Source organism: Cryptomeria japonica, chromosome 11, assembly GCF_030272615.1.
Source record: "Cryptomeria japonica chromosome 11, Sugi_1.0, whole genome shotgun sequence".
Taxonomy (NCBI): domain Eukaryota; kingdom Viridiplantae; phylum Streptophyta; class Pinopsida; order Cupressales; family Cupressaceae; genus Cryptomeria; species Cryptomeria japonica.
Genome location: NC_081415.1, coordinates 365,423,139 through 365,444,179, shown reverse-complemented (window position 1 = coordinate 365,444,179; position 21,041 = coordinate 365,423,139).

The window sequence follows — 21,041 nt, the reverse complement described above, 5'->3', positions numbered from 1 at the left end:
CTGCATTACCAGGTTTACCCTTGGAAGCGCCATCGAAATTGATTTTCATCCATCCCTGACATCAAGATTTTCCAATTTATGGATATTGGCTTGAGAAGAATGGTTTATTTAATGAGGTTATTATTGTTACAAGTTCATTAATGAAATACATGAATAGCAAGCCAGAGAGGAGGACTCACCTTCAAAACTCTCACAAGGGTGAGTATTTCGCTTTCCGAAAGTTTGATAATTTAAATTAATATTTTTGAGGCTATCGAAATCCATATTGAATAGTAGATTTTAAATTTTCACTATATGTGGGAGTAAATGTGAGTCCCATAAGGGTAGAGCCCAACATAAAGTTTTAAAAGGAGGCAGATGAATATCATGGCACATATAAGCAAAAAGTTGGTTCCAGACCTAAAGTTATATTATTGATTTGATTTAAATAATAACTCATTTTAATATATATATTTAAAAAGATGCAATGGCTATGGATGAGTGGGATAACATTCAAGTGAAGTCAGAATTTAACTCACTCCAATATGATTTAAATTGTTTTAAACACTATAAAAGAGGGAAAGAGAAATTATGCACATCCAAATAATGCATTACAAATATAAATGGTGGACCCCCAAGTTTTTCTACATAACATTGCATGTCTATGAAGGCAAAAATGGTTTCCTCGAAATGCAGTCTTACACCAAAAAATTGAAATTGCCTTAATTTTATTTTAGGGTTAAAAAACTTGACATAATGAAACAAAACGTGGTGGGCCCTTTACCTCTTTTTCATTTTTGCCAATTAAAATTAACGAAAGGTATCGATGGGGCCCCAAAATTCCATGATGAGTTGTTATCAGCATAGCAAGGCTCATCTGCATGACAAAAAATACTTTTGCCGTAAACTCATGCTACATCGAAAAAATGTGAATTTGGCAATGAAGCTTTAGAAGCCTTTAAACACATGCAAATGACAGAGTTTGGAAATGCGTCAAAGCATCCAGAAAGAAATGTTTTGAAGCTGCAAGCCTATGCCACAATGGAGTCTCAGGAACAGGATATCGAGCCTAAACAAGTGGGCATCAAATGAGGAGTATGCACATATTGGAATTGTTGAAGGAGCTTTAAAACCCGTAAGCGAATATATACAGCCAAAGTTCTGTGAACCGTTGCCACCATAATATCTTTAAGGAACCCTAAAATAGTGACAATAAAATGAGCCTTCGAACAGGCGATATACACAAAATAGATCTATTGAAAGGTTTAGAAACCATGTAAGCAGAGGAAACTAGCCAGTATAATACCAAGAACCGCCATGGAAACTTTACAACAAGGAAAGGATATATACCACATCATCATCTAACGATTTTGATTTTATGCAAGTCCATTTATACATAAATCCTAAAATCGTTAGATGTTGAAGTTTCCATGGCGGTTCTTGGTATTACAAGGATACATAAATGGACTTGCTATATGGAAGTTTAGAAGGATACATAAATCACTCGAGTTATTCACTAGCATGCCTTGACAGGTTGCAGCGACACTCATCACTAAAAGTGTTTTTGTTTAAAGAAAAAAACCTTGGCAATTTCTGAGCAAAGCAATCGAATGGTGTAAAGCCAAATATCACTATCTTACGGGCATGCTCCTTACCCACACTACCGATCGGAATCAAATGAGAACATTCATCAAAGAAAATTTCAGATGTTGTTGCAATCGTTTTGGTAAATGTGTATAATATGAAAGCATAGATACGACAAATGGGTTGTTTGCAAATAATGCCTCTGATAAGGATTATATTCCCCAGAATTTGAATATGTGTATATTATCTCAATTAATTATTTATATTAGGAGATGATTATTAGTCGGTTTAGATTTTTGTGGGTTAGTTGAGATCTTTTCTCAACTTACTCTATGTTTGGTATAAGAGAGTTTATCTCTCATTACTGAATTATTCCAATGGAATTTCTCACTTGGTTGAGAAATTCCATATCATTGAAATGCAGGTTTTACAGTGTATTATTTTATAGAGATTATTGTCAATTAATTTTGCAGAAATCTTTGATATTTTGTCTGCAAATTTCATCTCTGACTGCTGGTTACCTTGCCTCTTTCCCTGTCATCGGTATCAGAGCTCTAGACTGTAAGCTTAGAGAGATGCCACGATCTCTACAAATCACATCAAAGGGAATATTATAGCTCATTTTAAAGGATTTTGTGTCAGCTCAAATGGTTTTTTTATGGAATTTGATTTTTTTCTTTCTGAATTTTGAGATATCATTGATTGAAGCCTCGCAGTTCTGAGAATAAAATGGTCGTGGCTATCTTGCATTTCGGGGTGAATTTTCTCTCTCCAATGGGCATAATATATGGAGTATCATATATCATTGGAAAGATCTTTGCGATACCTCAAATGGGTATTTCACGTAATTTCATTTCGTTTTCTAGTTTCTGAGATATCATTAATTGAAGCCTGAAAGGTCTGAAAACAACATGGCCACATCTAACTTGCATTTCAGGATGAATTTCCTCTGTTCAATGGCTACAATAGAGGGAACTTAATATATCAACGAAAATCTTTCTTCAGTGTCTCACATGAATGTTTGACAAAATTTGATTTTATATCTTGTAATAAAAGCTATGAACGAAATAATAGCGAGGTCCAGTGGCGTGGGAAGATTTGCTGTTGAAAAATAAATAAAAATAATGGAATTTGAGAACCCATTTCTTATTCTTCTTTTTTTAATATTTAGAGGTGTTCATATTTTAATCATCCACCAACATTTTGGGCTTTTCTTGTAAAGTAGTGATTTTGCCCACTCGTGCATTTTTCTTACAACTTTCTTTGGTATCCATGACTCATGGAGTTTATCTACCTTCTTTTGGTAATGACTCATGGATTGAAAATCTCCATGCCAGATTCTTGTTGGAGTAAATTTTGCTTCGATAATCTTGTCATTTGGATCACCACACTATCTATGGTGTTATAGCGATTAGCAACTTGTTTGCTAGGAGAATTACAACTGATTTTTGAAGATGGATTTGGGTTTCAAATCTTTCAATTACCAAAATTCATCAGACATCTATGGCATCAACAACATCAACTACAACAACCTTTTCTCTCCCATGATAACATTGGAGGCCAATGCTTCTATGGTTAGGAGGAATGATAAGGACTATATTCCCTAGAATTTGAATATGTGTATATTATCTCTATTAATTATTTATATTAAGAGATGATTATTAGTTTGTGTATATTATCTCTATTAATTATTTATATTAAGAGATGATTATTAGTTTTCATGTGGTTTAGATTTTTGTGGGTTAGTTGAGATCTTTTCTCAACTTACTCTATGTTTGGTGTAAGAGAGTTTATCTCTCATCCGTGAATTTTTACTCTTGTGAAGCTACTAAAGCTTATTATTTGATTAATAAAAATTAGCCAAGTTTGTATTCATTTATTATTTTGTATGAATTGGCTTTAGTAAATGGAATGTGAGAAATTCCATATCAGCTTCGCATCCATGAAATCCCACTGCGTGTTATGATAATAGGATAGGTAGCGAATGAATTCATTCATTTTTGAAAGTTTCAAGCAATAACAATTGACGGGTGTAAAGCTGAAATTCATAACCTTTGCTAACATCCATTCTGCGCATACCAATGTGGGAGCTATGAAATAGCGTATGAACATCATTCAAATTAAAGTGGAATGTGTATTTTTTTCAGATACTGAGTGAAATAAGAAACGTGATCTTAGGAAATATTGCAAAATTTGCACAAAATGATTTGTTGAAAAACTTTAGAAACCTCTGAGCAAATACAATTGGCAAATTAATAAATAAGGATAGAGGAACTTTTGGTTGTAAATGCGCTAGTTGATAGCGCGTGCTGAATGACAAAGCATCCTCATAACGTATGAACAGATTGAGACGAGTATTTTCGCAAGATGCAGAAAAAGGATCACTTGAATAGGTTGCAAACCATTTATTAAAGCATATCGTTTTTCCTAAAACATTATGACTCTGGTGAAAAGGCTTTTAAAAACGTAGCATTGTGTATAAATGGACTTGCATAAAATCAAAATCGTAATCTTTGATGGTATTTGCTCTACCAACGCCAAAATAGAGGCCTTAAAATAGTGAATGGTTACCATCAGAGAGTAGAGGAATTTGGTTACTTGTTGTAGTTGCAAATTGCCCTAGTTGACACGTATACCAGATGTACAGTTTTGAAAGCTTTGAAGTAAATACAATGGATAGATATAAAACCTAAATCCACAAACTTTGGTAGCATTTTGCCAGCCAACGACAAAATAGATGAAAAACATTTTGATGAAACTCTGATATCTACGAAGTGAGAAAACATTTCATCGGAAGGAAGAGTTTCACCGATAAAAAACAAGCACTATGAAGTGAGACAAAAAGGAGTGGGGCCAGGAGAAGCATGAAGTGGAAAGGAAATAATTTTGAGGCTAAAACTTTGCTATAAAATACCTCTCATAAAAGAAAGTAGAATAAGTGTTTTTTAAAGAGGAATATTTAATTTGTCTAGAAAAAAATAAACATATTATTCAAAGGTGAGAAATATTTTTACAAATTTGGTAATGGATCAATGTTGAAAAAATAAAATTATTTTGACGTTGAGCCAAAAGGAATCATAATATTCGATCTTATAAGATAATTTCAAGCACATAAGAGAATATTAAATGTGTTTTAAAGGAGGAAGTTATTAAGGTAATAATATTTTATCCCAATGATGAAAACTATTACATGAAGGTGAATAAAAGGAGAAGGTTTTTTATTAGTGGAAGGAAGGAGAATTCTGGTGGAGGTGATTTACATTTGAAGGGAAAGCATGAAAATAACCAAGTTACTAACAAATTGGAAATAAAATAAAAAAGGATTAGGGCATTGAGATCATAAACCACGGTGATATATGCCAAATAAAGTAAAATTCAAAATATCTTTCTTATGTCACATAGATGTCTAAATGAAGAATGACAAATATGAAAGATATTATTTGCATTAAAGGTAAAATGGAAAGAAAATTTTCTTTCCAAATAAAAATAATGGAGAAACTATGATTACTTCGATAAATGTAGTTGAGGTTTTTTGTTTTCATTGGAGATACAAATATTCAACAAAGATAGATAAGAAGATGACTAAATCAAGATAGGGGAAAATGATTTTCACTCAAGATAACTATTTTATTTTTTCAAGAAACTTCAGGGGGAATCATTTTAATAATGATGTGAGTAAGGAGCCCGGAATGTGAAGGAGGGGATAAAACAAGAAAATCATTTCAAAGTTGAAGACCAAAAGATTATTAATTTAACAATTAATATTTTAGGGTTTTAGGTGAAAAGAGTAATTTTGCAAATAAAAGTTGTAACCATAAATTAAATAAATGTTTGTATCTTTTCAAAAGTCACGGCTTGAAGCTTGTCGCTTCCTTCACTTATAAGAAGGAATCCAAGGTGAGGATTAAGAAATATATCAACATTTTTGTAATATAGAACATAGATATTGAATTATATGATATAGAAGCAATGCCATCAGCCTATTTTCATTTCTATCTGGTGTAAAAGATTATTGTGAGTACTTTTCAATTCGAGCTTGTTATTTTGATTATAAGAAATCAAAGGTTGCTAGAATTCTTTCATGCAAACAATGGTTATTTTATTATTTTTAGTCTACTGCATTATTGTGTGGAATGATCAAGAAGAGATTACTATTCTTGGATTGATTGTTGTGTTAGCGTCTTTCTAGGAAAGATTAAAACTGCATGCATGGTAATTGTCATAATGAGATTCAATCACTGAGTGTGAGAAGATTAACAGTGGATGGTGTTTTTCAACTGTCTAATGAGGAGAATATAAGGAAATAAATTCATAAGACTTTGAACCCAATAGGTGAATAAGGCATTGGTCTGAATTATACACTTATAATCTCAAGAAAAATAGTTAATTATATTTCATTTTCAGTTTTATGCAGGTAGGAGATATGAGTAGGGTTATAAGTTAAACTAATCCATTCCAAAAGTTTGTGCTATTCTGAGATAGAGATAGAAGATAGACTAAAGGAATATTATATCTGCTTGATTGGAAGGTGCACCCGCCTAGGTTTAGCAGAGCTTGGAGAGTAGGGAATTACAATCACACTGATTTATTCCATTAGTTGGCCAAAATTGAATGTTGAACTTGAACATAAGGCTTGGCATTCCTTTAGGGTTTACCAACCTGCAATTTTGAGCTCCAACAGAGAAAATGGATGTGAAAACTACTTTCCTTCATGGTGATTTGGAGGAGGATATTTATATGACACATCCAGAGCACTATGTGGTGAAAGGTAAAAGTAATTTGGTTTGTACATTAAAGAAATATTTGTATGGTCTCAAACGGAGTCCTAGGGTGTGGTACTAGAAATTTGATACATATGTGTGTGTGTGTAAAATTTGGAATCTGTATCTGAAACACAAACACTCAATAAGTCATTGCACACATGGTTAGTTGATCAAAATCAATGAATGTAAAAACCATAACAAATCAACCTATTGCCTCCTAAAAGATGCAAGTATAGATTTTCTCTTAGATTTATCTAAGCAATACTGGTGACTAGACTACACCAAGACGAAGGATTTAATCTATATGAATGCAAGATTAAGCAAATTAAGCTAGATGGATGCAAGATTAAGCAAATTAAGCTAACAATATTAAGCTAATATGATTAAGCTAATATGCAATAAGCTAAGATGCAATATTCTCAATGACTCTAGAGAAAAACCAACATTATAACAATAAAATCTTTAGAATACTTTGATTGAGAGATGAGAGCCTAAATTTATAGAAAATCCAGAGAGAAAGTGACGGTCAAGATTGATTGTTGATGAGCGGTCAAGATTCTCCAAGAGGAAACACAATCCAGGTAATTTGATGTGATTGGCTGCTTTCTTCAGATTTGAAGGAGATAAGATTGAGCCAAAATTGAGAATCAGAAAAACTGATTTATTCCATTTTCCTTTCTTAAAGCAATCTTTCTTTGATTTATTCCCCTTTATTCAATTTTGCTCCTTTTTTGAAATTTCTTTTTCAAATTATCTCAAGTTGATTTCTTTTTTCAAAATAGTTCTTTTTTCAAAAATAATTCCTTTTTTTTTTCAAATTAATTCCTTTTTGATGATTTAATGGCAAATTGATTTATTAATTAAATATGCTAGGATATTTAATTAAATAAATAGGATAATTGATAAAAGAGATTTTGATGATATATTTAATTGAAAAGATTAATTTTCCATGTGACATTGATGATTTAGGAATTAATTAATTAGGTGCTCAAAATTTATTCAATTGCCTTTGGTTAGGACCTTGGTGATGTAGTCGAGATTAGGGGCCCATGGTTTAGATGACCATTTTTAGGGTATTACAATGTGTTGAGTTTGGGATTTGAGCATTCTAAATTAGATCATTGTGTTTATTGTAAATCTGATGGTGATCATTTCCTGAATATTGTATTGTATGTTGATGACATGTTATTCATTGGTAAAGGGAAAGTATGATTTCAGAACTGAAGTCTTAGGTCGTTGCTAAATTTAAAATGAAAGATCTTGGTGCAGCAAAGCACATTCTTGGGATGGAAATTAGAAGAGATAGAGTGAACAGAAAACTATGGCTAGGCCAGAGTAAGTATGTGAATTCAATGTTACAAAGGTTTAACATGCAAGATTGTAGTGTTCCTTTTACAATTGGAACATAATTATCTGTTGTAGATTGTCCTACATCCCCATCAAAGATGGAAGACATGAGTAGAGTATTTTACTAGAGTTTAGTTGGAAGTTTGATGTATGCTATGGTTTGTACTAGACCAGACATTGCCCAAGCAGTGGGAGTTCTATCCAGATATATGTCTAATCTTGGTAGAGTTCATTGGGATGCAGTCAAAAGAGTCTTCAAATATTTAAAAGGTACCTTAGAGTATTATTTGTGTTATCATGGTGATTCAGTTGGAGACGTGATTTCCCTTGATATTCATGGTTATGTAGATTCAGACTGGGTAGGCAATATTGATAGTACAAGATCCACCAGTGCTTATGTGTTTACTTTATTTGGTGGTGCAATTAGCTGGATGAGTAAGCGACAGTCTATGGTTTTTTTATCCACTACTAAAGTAGAGTATATGGTAGTTGCTCATGCTTGTAAAGAAGCCATTTTTCTTAAGAGACTTTGTTCAAATATTGGAATAAAACAAGGTGCAGTGACAGTTTATTGCGACAATCAGAATGCGGTCTACTTAGCTAAGAACCCGACATTTCATGCTCAGACCAAACATATTGATATTTATTATAATTTTGTCTGAGATATGGTCGAAGATGGAAGGGTGAAGCTGGTTAGGGTAGAAACTTTGATGAATGTTGTAGATGCTTTAACTAAGCCTGTGAGCGTAGAGAAGTTCAGATGGTGTTTGGAGTCTATGGGCCTCTTGGCCCCTAGCAGTTAATTTATTACGTTGATACTCCCTTTTCTCTTGCAAGGTGTTCGACAAGTGGGAGAATGTTGGGAAAATGGTGTCTCAACCTTGCATTTACATGAGGTTACTATTCATAGTAAGTTTTCATTTGAGCACGAAATGGTGCGAAATTCTCCACGAAGCTTCTGGTTGGTTAGATAATCATGTCGGTAAAGTTTCGTTGTAAGATCACAGCTAGTGGGCATAAATGGCATAGAATTTATGAGGCAATAGAGCACTTTGCAAGTTTTCCAATGCTTCAAATGGTTCATCAATCAGACACATGGTTCACAAGTTATGGCCTCTAAAAGTTTGTACTCCTGAAAGAGGAAATATAATTTGCATCAGACACATAAATGAGTTGTAAAAGGGAGGGACAAGTGTTGATGTGTGTTTTAACATGTCATAGGGCATCTAGAAGAGAGATAAGGTTGGTTACACCTTATTGGGTGGTTTTAGCCCATGGTTTTGTAATACTATTTGACGGTTTCTTGTATTGTATTTCCTATATATGAGGTGTATGAGATAGAGGTTGTGTGTAAGAGTCTTATGGCTATTGAGTTACCTCTAAATCTCTGATTAGTGGTACTTATGCGAAGAGCTTAGTCTGCAAGTATATTGTATTCTATTTTTGATTGATGAATAATATATTGGGCGACTTTTGGAGTGTGAGGTTTTTCTCTCGAAAGGGTTTTCCCCATGTAAATCATTGTGTTGTGGTATGAATGTTATTTATAAGTATTTTTGTTAAGTTTCTATAACTGTTGTGATGATATGTAAATGTTTTTGCATTATCCTCCTCTCAAGGTTGTAATACCCTAAAAATGGTCACCTAAACCATGGGCCCCTAATCTCGACAACATCACCAAGGTCCTAACCAAAGACAATTAAATCAGTCTTGAGCACATAATTAATTAATCCTCTAATCATTAAATATTACATGGCAAATGAATTAAATCATTCCAAGAAAATCATTTTGATCAATTATCCTGTTTAATTTATTAAATATCCTAGCATATTTAATTAATTAATAAATTTACCATTTAATCATAAAAAATGAATTAATTTATTACAAAAGGAATTAATTGCAAAGCAAGAGTTAAATTGAAAATAAAATAAAAGAATTGAATTGAGAGAGAAATCAAACTTGAGATATTATTTCTTCTTCTAAATTGAGATAACTTGAAATCAGAAAAACAATTAAATTGAATTATTAATCATTCTCTAAAATTGGAACTCAAAGCTTTTGAGAAAAGAAGTTCAATTGCATTGAAAGACTCTTTTCTTGAATAAATCAAAGAAATCGCATGGAATTACCTTTTTTTTTATCACAAGTGCATGGAATTAATTGAATTATATCTCTAATGCAAACTCAAACTTATAATTTGAATGTATATCAATCAAACTATAATTGAAATCTATCTCAAGGTTAACTGAATCTGGTCTCTCAATTATTTCAACTATCCTAAATTGTGCTTTTTCTTGAATAATCTCAATCGCTCGTTGCTAATCGATCTTGACCACTGGTCTCTCTTGCGATTCTCTATAAATTCAACCTTCATCTCTCATTCAAAATGCCTTGAAGATTTATTGTTATTATACAGTTTTTTCTCTGGAGTCATTGAAGATATTGTGCTTGCTTTTTTTGAGATTATTGCATCTTAGTTTATCTTTTTGCATGTTTAGTTCAATTATGATTGCTTTAATTCATATAGCTTACTATTCATCCATCTAGCATAATCTTGCATCCATTTAGCTTAATATCATTCTCATATAGATTAAATCCTTCGTCTTGGTGTAGTCTAGTAACTGGTATTGCTTATACAAATATGAGAGCAAGTCTATACTCACATCTTTTAGAAGGCAATTGGTCGATTTTTTTATGGTTTTATTATTCATGCTTATATGTGTCTAACCATACATGTAATGACTTAATTGAAGTGTTGTGTCTTACAGCTTGCAGATACTTATTTCACTTTTTACACACACATTTATGGCACCCATCGTGGGGCAGAAGACTACATCTTTTCGGCCTTGAAGACTAACTTTTTCTTATTTTTCAGTTTTTTGTCCATACAGTTATTGTGAAATATCGTACAAGATTTCTGATATGCCCGAATGACAAACTGCAGATATCATGCAATCTCGTACGAATTACCGTACGACTCTGTGAGAATCGTCGTACAATATTATGTGTTTTTAGGTAAAAAGAAGCTTTCATTCTTCAAGTTTTCTTATTCAATTTTTGATCATACTAACGTTGACCCTGGCTTGTTGTTCGTTTGTCTGAGGAATTTTCACAGCCTAATCAGTTTTTGCAAAACGCTTGTTGAAGAATATGCTTGTCAAACAAAGACAATATGACTACTGATTTGTTGTCTTTGCAGGTTGCTTGAGGAGAGTCGAGTAAACATCGTGTATAATCTTTAAATTCATTTTTAGGCACCTAAACTGCTATCTGGTTAATGAACAAATCTGTCTTTCATGTTTTAATAAAATTATAAGAGGTAGGATAGTATGCTCTTGTCTGCATAGACAATCAGAAATCCAGACCCTTGAGACTTTTTCTAAGTTTGAGATTTGTGTACCTTTAGTGGGCCTATCACAGTGGGAAAAAGTAATCACCTTGTGAGAACGACCTGAGTGAGTTAGTCGGACCTGGGCATTCTAACTCACTATAATAAATAGGCCTCTGGTTGATTAAAGTCTTAGAGGACGAGATTATTTGAGTTTTCTCTTTGAGATGTCTCATATTGAGCATTTTGTAGGGCCTTGCGATCTCAATCATGTTTACGTGACTACAACTTGTTTCAGTACCTTGTTGGGCTATAGGCCTCAATCATGCTTGCATGACTTCAAGGGGTAATTTCAAACGGAATTCCTGACTAAGAACTATAAGATAGAGGCTACCCGGTTCACCTCTGAAAGGGGGGATAATCTTTGTGCAAGAGAGATAGTAACTCTCCCTAGATACTTGTCATTTCGTGCCCCCATTAGCGTTTGGAGTCAGCTAATACGGTGTTGAGAATCCATTGCATGAGACTCAACAACCGTATTCTGATTAGCTATTGGGTGTGTACCTGAGTTTGCAAGCAAAGGTTTTCTTCTCTCACCAATTTCCATACAGTTAGCGTGTTGTGATTGAAGTCATTATACATATTGCGTGTTTACTGTGTTTTCATCCCTGAAACTGAAACTGGAATGCCAAAACTGGAGAAAACAATAAACAACTCAGTGGTCAAAACTCTGTCCGTATCAAAAACTAGTCTACCTTAGTCATTAAAATTTTGTCCGTGTCACAAACTAATCTACATCAGCTATCAAAAACTTAGTCCATGTCAAAACTGGTCATCGTCAGTCATTGAAAACTCTGTCTATTAAAATTTTGTCTCTGTCCAGTAAACTGTCGTATGAGTCTTCTGATTTATCATCCCGCTACATAAATATTCGTACGAAAAATTCGTCAAGCCTTACAATTTGTCGTCTAAGTCTCAATTTTGTGTCGTACGAAATCTGATAAACTGTCGTCCTTCTTAGGGAAGTATCGTCTGAGCCCTTGTCCTGTATCGTATGCGAAAATATCACATTCATCAGTTTATCATCTTAGGTATACCCACCTCTCGTACTAACCTAGGCAACAACTCGTACGAAATTCTATTTTCATCGTCCTAAAGCTATTAAACTGTTGTCTAGTATTGTAAACCCTATCGTTCGAATCTTTGATGTCGTCAGTCCATAACAGTCAAAATTGCCTGAAAATAGTCTACTGCGAGCATAAAACTGGTTATCATCATCCTGAGCATAAACGAATCTAAACAGTGTACCTGTTATGCCTTGCATATCTATTCCCCCATTAGTCTCCTTGCGTCAAAATTTGGGTCCCCTATTTTTTTTTGTCTTGTCTTTTGTTTTGTTTTGTTCTTTTTGGTTTCGGACCTCGGAACCTCGGAGTCCCGGAGTCCCGAAGTTCATTTTTGTTTTTTTGCCTCAAAACTCTAGAGTCGTGGAGTCCCGAGGTTGGCGTCTTCCTTCATTGTTTTTGTTCTTTCACCTCAAAACTCCAGAGTCCCGGAGTCCCGAGGTCCCTTTTCTTTGTTCTTTTCTTTTTACCAACCCCGAAACCCCGGATCCTTGGAGTCCCGAAGTTGGTCCCTTGGTTTCTTTGGATTTGCGTCTTTTGCCTCAGAACTCCGGAGTCCTGGAGTCCTGAGGTGGAACCTTTTTTGCTTGCTTCGGAACCCTGGATCCCCGAAGTTCTGGGGTAGGGTCTTTCCATTCTTGTGTCAAGCTCGGAACCTTAGGACCCCGAAGTCTCGAGGTCGTGTTTAAAGCCTTCATATGGAAGAGCTTGGGAAGGGGTATAAATAGGAATGATGAACTTTTAAAATTTATTTGTGCATTCAGAGCTCCTTCTCCTTTGCTTCCAAGCTGCGAATCTTCGAACTTTCGAGCTTTCCTTGGCATTTTTGGGCATTTCGATTCACCAGGTTGGTGATTTTTCTTGCCCATTTTGGTGGTTTGTAGATTAGCTCTTCTTTCCTCGTCATTTTTTTTGGTTGGTTTTTGTTTATTTTTCGTTTCTTTCATCCTTTTTTGCCCGTGTGCCCTAGTTATCCCTAACCCAGAACCTCGGACCCCCGGAGTTCCGGGTAGTTGGCTCTTCACCCATCCTAGAACCCCAAACCCCCAGAGTTCTGGGTAGTTGGCTTTTCACGTGCCCAGAACCTCGAAACCCCAAAGTTTTGGGTAGTTGGCTTCACCCAGCCTGGAACCCTGGACCCCCAGAGTTCTGGGTAGTTGGCTTTTCACGAGCCTAGAACCCTAGAACCCTAGAGTTCTGGGTAGTTGGCTTAACCCAGCCCAGAACCTTGGAGTTCCGAGGCCGATCTTTTACTAAATCTTGTTTGGCTCGGGACCTCGGGATCTCGAGATGAGCTTAGATTACCCAACCCGAAACCCCAGAGTTCCAGACTGCCTTATGCATACCTAACTCGGAACCCTAGAACCCTAGAGTTCTAGACCCAGTTCATCTGTACCTACCCCGGGACTCCAAAGTCCCGAAGCAAATGAACTTTTATGATTATAATCAAGGACTGAAAATTTGTTTTCTTTTGGCAGATTCAAGTGGTTAGATGGACTCATCCTCCAACAAAAGAGGCAAAGAAATTGATAGATTCCCAACCACCATGAAGTATCATTATCAGGGACAGGTCTACGCTTTGAAGTTGTATGATCAAATCAGGTGGGTCACAGATACAAAAATTGGCCTTATAGAAATTGAGGATATCAGGACTCAGTTAGACAAACCTAGTTTGGAGGCCCTCCACCAGAGAATCAAAAGATTGGGCCTGGTGGAAGCCACTACCTTTCCGCAATCAGTACAAGCACCTAAGTTCATAATGACACTTGCCCCATTTTATAACCCAGATACTAGAAAGTGCACAGATGCACAAGGGAAAATAGTTATAGACTTGTCTCCTGATATGCTGGGGTTTGTTTTTGACATCCCAATTGGAGAAGAGATATTCCTTTTAACCGAAGAAGAGGCCTTAAAGGCATGGAATGACAAAGTTGCATCAAATAAAAGGTACATGAATAAAAACTGGTTGGAAGAAGAAAGAAAAACAGGTCTCAAGGCAACAAAGATCTTGAGGGCAGATTTCAATGAGCCCCAAAGAGACTTAATCATTATGCTCAGTAGGGCCTTTGGCAAGCCGGATTGTAAACATTTCCATCCATGGATGTTCTAGTTTATGACCACTATCTTAATAGGGAAACAATATTTTGGTTGGCCGCAGATCCTCTCCGACAATATCTGCAAACAAATGAAAGAAGTTTACCGGACCCAAAAGTTCTTTTTCACATCTTATATCATCTAGGTAGCTGCTAGAGCTGGAAAGTTCCTAGGGCTATAGGTAAAAGGTCGATTGGGAGAGGAGGAAGGACAAAAGAAGGTATGGGATTATTATTCCCAACTCACTCTAGCCAATGCAAAGGCTCATTTCAAGAGAATTAATGATGCCTTCGTTTTCCCAGTAAAATCAAATTAACAGGGGACACATGATACCGGATTAGCCCAGAGGTCATGGCTAGTATCCAGGAGTGGGCATGTTGGTTCATCCAAAATCCACGCTCGACCTACATCAAGGTTAGCGGATTCACAGGGAACCCAATTTTGCTGCCCCGATACTGTAATGATAGAGTGATTTTGCTGGAGTATGGAAGGCAACTTTGGGGCCTCCAGTCTCTTTTGTCTTCAAAACATAAAACAGGTATTGATTTCTCGATATGAATTAGATATTTCACATGCTCAAAAATACAGGTTGCAAAATTAGCAGAGCTAGAGCTTCAGGATTTGAACCTGAAGGAATATGATTATGCTAGGGAGTTCCATGATCCATACAAGAAAATCAAACAAGCTATGCCTAAGGCATATGAGGGACACAAGCCGAGACTGGAGGACTTTTGGGCTAACCTTCAGGATAGTTTTGAAGTCAGAGAAAAGAGTTATAGTTGGTTGTCCGTGCCACAGATCAAAGATTTTGGAATTGAAACCAATCTCCCCAAAGACCTCATAGACGATGGAGACTTACTCGATGCGACATACAAAGGACTAGAAATTGATAAGAAACCTCTCTCTCTCCAATGAAGTGGTCGGTGAATGAAGATCTAAATATTGAAAAAGTTTCTCAAGTGGTCATCAATAGGACCAAGCAATGGTTAAGTTAGAGGGTAAGGCCAAGTGCCTCAAAGGGAAAGAAAAAGGAGACCACCTCAGGGGTACCTCAATCAAGGGGCCATAAGGAGTACGCTCGGAAGATGAGGTCAGCCTCGAGGCAAAATACATCCACCAATCCAGATGAGGGGGAGAAACCTTAAGAAAATACTGAGGACTTAATGAAGAAACTCCAAGAAAAGATGAGGGAGTCTGAATTGTTAAAGAAGGCAGTGGACCTGGGAGTGACCAATGAATTGGGAGCGGTACCACTTGCCAAAGTTCTCCCACCAAGGACAGCTATAGGGAAGACTACAGGAGAGGGTACCCAAGAGAAGGAAGAATAAATAGAGATTAGAGAATATTTACCCACCTCAACAACTGCCACACAAGACCCAAGCACCAACGCCCTTGTACCACCACCAATCGATATACCCGCAGGGCTGCCTGGAGTGCAAGGCTTCAGGTCTACCACTGAAGAAATAAAAATTAGGAACATCGAGTCTGATTCAGATTAGGAGGAAGAGGATCTTGAGCAACATCAACCCCTAGAAGGCGAGAAAGAAGGGGATTAGGCAGAAGACCTATTGAATGAAAGACTAGTTCCAACCCCTCAAGATCAAGAGGACCTCCTCAAGGATATAGCGGCCGGGAAAGGTGAAATAGAGGTAGGTGAGGAAGAGATGACATTTAATGAAGATGTAGGTGGAAAAATGGGAGAGTTACATAAGCAATAGGCTATCCAAACCTATCTAGCCCGCCAAGTTACCTCACCTCAAGATCCCAGGCAAACAGAGGTAGAGGAAAGAGATGAAGCAGAGGAACAGGCAAACGTCCACATTGTAACTACAAATATAGTGTCACATCAAGCTGACAAGGATGTAGATATACCACAACGGATTGAGTTTACCTTTGAGAAGAAAAAGAGAAAAGCGGAGCTTCCCAAGGTCACCCTACAACAAGTAATCACCGAGGAGCCACCAAAGGCTAAGAAGCTAAAAACCGTTCATCATTTATCAACAACTAGTTCTGGTGAAATGATTGCAGATGTGGCAGTTCCATTCCAAGCTGAGGGACAAGCTTCTCCCAAGTATCAAATATCCTAGATAAATTTGGGTAAACAAACCAAGTGGGGAGAGCTAGATACTTTGGAGCTAGCCATGAGTGTCGTTAGAGGGCATGTAGAGAAGGAGCATACTTTGAATCTAGAGCTCAAAGAAGAAGTGGGACAATACAAGCAACTCTTAGTTGAAATGAGAAAACCTCTGGACTCCTATAGAGTTGATGACCTACCTTCAACCTCATCACTGCCAGAGGGAAAAGTGAAGGCACTAGTGGAGGTGAGACGAGTGGCCGCTGCAGCCAAGTCATGGACCCAAATAAATGCAGCTAAGATTAGACTATTTCTGTAGGATACAATGAAGATATACTAGAGGACAGTATAGGCAAGCAGAGCCTTAGCTTCTTGTGCTACACAATGGGAACAAAAGCTAAGTATTTTCAATAAGCAGTTTCGAGTTTTGAATAAAGTATTGCGGTTAGAGGAAAAGATAGTAATGGAGGAGGATGTCTTAGGAGGTGACAGTTATGAAAAATTAATGTCCTATGTATACATTTTGGAGCTGAAGATTGAAATGCTTCAGCAATACATGAAGGACATGGCAAAGATTTGAGTCCCCCTTCTCAAGGAAATTTTGTCATATGAGAATTTTGTAAAGAGTATGCTTGGAGCCTTCAGATTAGGACTAACTAGTACTGGGATTATGGAGCAACAACAAGTTTTAAATCAGTGGGATGCATATGAGGCTCAACTCTTAGGACCTTTGGCCCAGTTTGATGTCGCCCTCATGGACAGGTACACATACTTGATCACTCAGTGTCAAGAGGTGGCAGAGACAATAGGGGAACTAGAGAAAGGAAAGAAGCATGCAGATGAAGTGTTGAAGAAATATAAATTTAGAGTTAAGCACGTAGCTAATCCTCCTGTTCAAGCAGTTGCATGTATAATTGATAATTATAGAGCTTTTGCCAAGAAATAAGGAATAAACGCATAATTGCTAAACATAGCAAATCTTTTTCATAAATCCCTAATTTTGTATTTTCAGGTGCAGCTCCTACTCAAGTTCCAATTTTGAGAGAAATCCTGCATGACTATGAAAACGTGGCTCACCCAACATGGTCTTTGTAGTGCTTATGCAATCCCCATTTCATAGTTGTTAAGTGGAGTATCAAGGCAGAAACTTGCAAGTTAATTGCGACTCCTAGTTTCAGTTCTTAATTTAGGTTAGGTTTATTTCCTAGATAATAGGGCAGAGAAATTTTATAAATTGAGAAGTTTGATTCATTTGTAAGGGTCCCCAAATTGATGATTTGTGGCCCACTTAGATATTTTTAGAGTATTTTGCAAACTATTAAGAAGTTTAGTTATTTTTGTTATACATTGATTGAGATTAATACAAGAAGCAACTTGTAGATTGCCTGATCTACTTCTATATTCTACAAAATTGTTCTGTGTAATCTGGCAATGCCTATTATTTGGAGTTAGCAACGTGGTTTGATCTTTTTGTTTATTACTTTATGAATCATATTGCGCATGTCAGTGGTGTATGAGAATTATTGTGATAGGCCGTATTGTTGATGATTTTATTTCCATAAATCTGTGAAATTGATGATTTTGTAGGTTTACTGAAGGTCTGTTGTTGAATGCCAACTTGGATGATATTTGATAATTTCTTGGATTGCAGGGAACTAACTAAGTAGTTCATTAAGTTGTTATTGTATTGGTTTCATTGTTATTTTCTCATTTCCTTGACCTATCTTTTGCAGTTTATTTTCCAGAGAATCTTATAATTTAAAATACAAAATAAAAGAGGAAATTTGACCATTAAAAACCATCAGGATTAGTTTCAACTAGTAGTCCCCTTAACAGGTATAGCTACATCAACCATTGGGCTGCCCATCACCATCATGACCCAACTATAGAGACCTTGGAGTAGTGAGTTTTCCTAAACTCATTGCGTTTCAGGAGAGGTGGTGAGTGTTTACATTGGCTACCTGACTATTGGCGGGCGTGTCAAACACAGTCGTCAATAGTACCCCTGCCGTTGTGTTGCACGATTTTGTCGATCATCTTTTAGCTAGTTCAATCAACCATTTATCAAACTTAAGTTAATTAGATAACATCTTACACATGATAGATCATTCCTGAAACCTGACTTAGTCTTAGTCACTTCTCTCAAATCAAACTAGGTAACTTAGATCACGTCTTACACATGATAGATCTTTCCTGAAACTAGACTAAATCTTAGCTGTTTCTCTCAATCAATACGTTAAACGAACAACTAGCTCCAAATTTGATCTTGACTTCTGCATCAAAAACAACTTTAGCTCACATCAATCAATAAAAATACCTACTCAAACCAAAAGTTCTCGTAAGAAAGTTAACAAAGGCAAAGGACCATCCTTTTCATATAAGGATAATCCATTTACGTAGAGAACCTTGTCACTAATAAACCTTCATCATCAGACATACCAGTTTATGATCAACCCTTGTCTCCCACCATATATGGAATAAAACAAGAAAGATAAGCTACTAAACACAATGCTTATGACGATCTTAGTATCCAAACTACTGACAGTGATTCCTCATCAGAGGAATCTAAAGCCTCTGAGCCTACCAAAACTGATATTCATAAATGTCAAAAGGATAAAGATTTTTAAAAAAATGATGAAGGTTATCATGGCTAGAGAAAAAAGAAGACTATTTTCTAGAACTAGCAAAGAAAGGCGCTAAACTTCCTACTGGTTATAACGTTGAGGCCCTCATCACTAAAGAGGAAGAGACACCCTTAGTAATGATAAACAAACAATTACAAGTGTTACAGACTGAGATCACAGAACTGAAAAACAAGGATAAATCATCAAAACAATATCCTCTGGACACGAAATGCCCATTTCCATTTAATAAAAACATTTACCTGCCTTCATTTCCTTCACGAGTGGAGATTCTGAAATTTGAAAAATATGATGGCATCTCAGATCCTCAAGACCACGTCAGAGAATTTTGTGCTTTATGTATGGAGTTCATGCACGAACAAACATATCTCATGAGCCTTTTCCCAAGAAGTTTAGGAGGGAAAGCTATGGAATGGTTCTCAAGCCTACCTATAGGAATAAAAAAACTTTAATAATTAATCCAATTGTTTCTACAAAAATACTCCTATAACATTCATCACCCAGTCACTATGATAGATCTTTGCAATACCAAACAGAAAATAGGAGAGCCCTTTCTCACTTTCCTCCAATGATGAAGAAAGATGTTATCTAGATATTCACGACCTATTCCAAATTCTGAGAAGATGGATATCTTCATCAACAACTTGATCCCTAAATTGAAATACAATATCCAAATGCAAGTATACCCTTCATTCAACAAATTGGTAGATAGTTCCCTCATAATGGAAGATGTTCTTATAAAGAAAGGAGATATCTCACTTTGGAAAGAAACACAACAAGGTTCTAGTTCCAAAGAAAAGAACAAATATTGGAAATATGACAAAGACAACAACAGAAACGTTGTTAATGATGGAGTGGTAGACACTGTTAAACCAAAATCAAAATCCATGATATTTAACTTGGCTAGTGGCACACAAGCACTCAAAGTAGCTGAAACTGCATCAGAAAATCCTCCAAAGAAAGTAAAAGAGTGGTTTAAAGAGAAACCTTGGCTTTCGAAACCTAAACACGACTTCACTCTACTGGAAGAATCATATGAATTCACTTTCATAACTTTATTGGCAAATGATCTAATAACCTTACCGGACAATTCTAGGCCATATGATCCCGAAGTTAAACCAAAATGGTGGAGAGAGAACGAATACTGCGAATACCATTGAAACAAAGGTCATAACTGTCATGCCTGTGAAGTGTGATACCTGTAGCTGCAACACAAACACTCAATAGATCATTACAAGCATGGTTAGCAAATAATAAGCAAATAAAGATGAACCATGACAAAGCAACCTCTCGCCTCCTAAGAGATGTGAGTATGGATTTTCTCTCAGATCTGGATAAGCAATCCTAGTGACTTGACTACACCTAGACGAAGGATTTGAAATGATAATGATATGCAAAGATGAGATTGATTATGCTAGATTGATCCAAGAGACTAATTAAGATAGTGATATGCATGATTAAGTTAGGATGATGATGCAATTAAGCTAGAAAAGAGATTGATTAAGCTACATGATTCAACAATTATGCTAGAAAATGATCAAATTAAGCTAATGCAATTGCCTATAACAATGATGCTCAAATGATATGCCTATAATAACAATGCCTAAATTGATAATGAGATGGGATTCGCCTATAATAAAAATGCATAAGATGAAAATGAGATGAGATCTACATAAAATAACAATACATAAGATGAAAATGAGATGGGATCCTTATTGCTCCAAAATGGGGGATATTTATAAGATTTCCAAGGCCAGGGGTGAGATGGCAAGAATTAACGGTCAAGATTGAGTCTAAAGATATCAAGGGTGAAATTGGAGGAGGTTGGAGGAGAGGTTGGAAGAAGGGACACTTGTCATCTCTGTGGTGACAAGTGTCAAGGAGCTTTGCTCATAAAAGGGCAAGTGTCCAAGAGAGGAGACGTGGCCAAAGTGCCATGTGTCTCAAGAAGAAAATATCCACACCATAGGAGGTTAGGATAAGGAGGTTAGAATGTGCAAGATAGGATAGGGTTAGTTAAACCCAAGGTTAGGTGGAATGGGTTAGGTTAGAGGGATGGCTAGGTTAGGAGGTTATAAGTTAGGAGGCATGTGGGTAATTTGAATT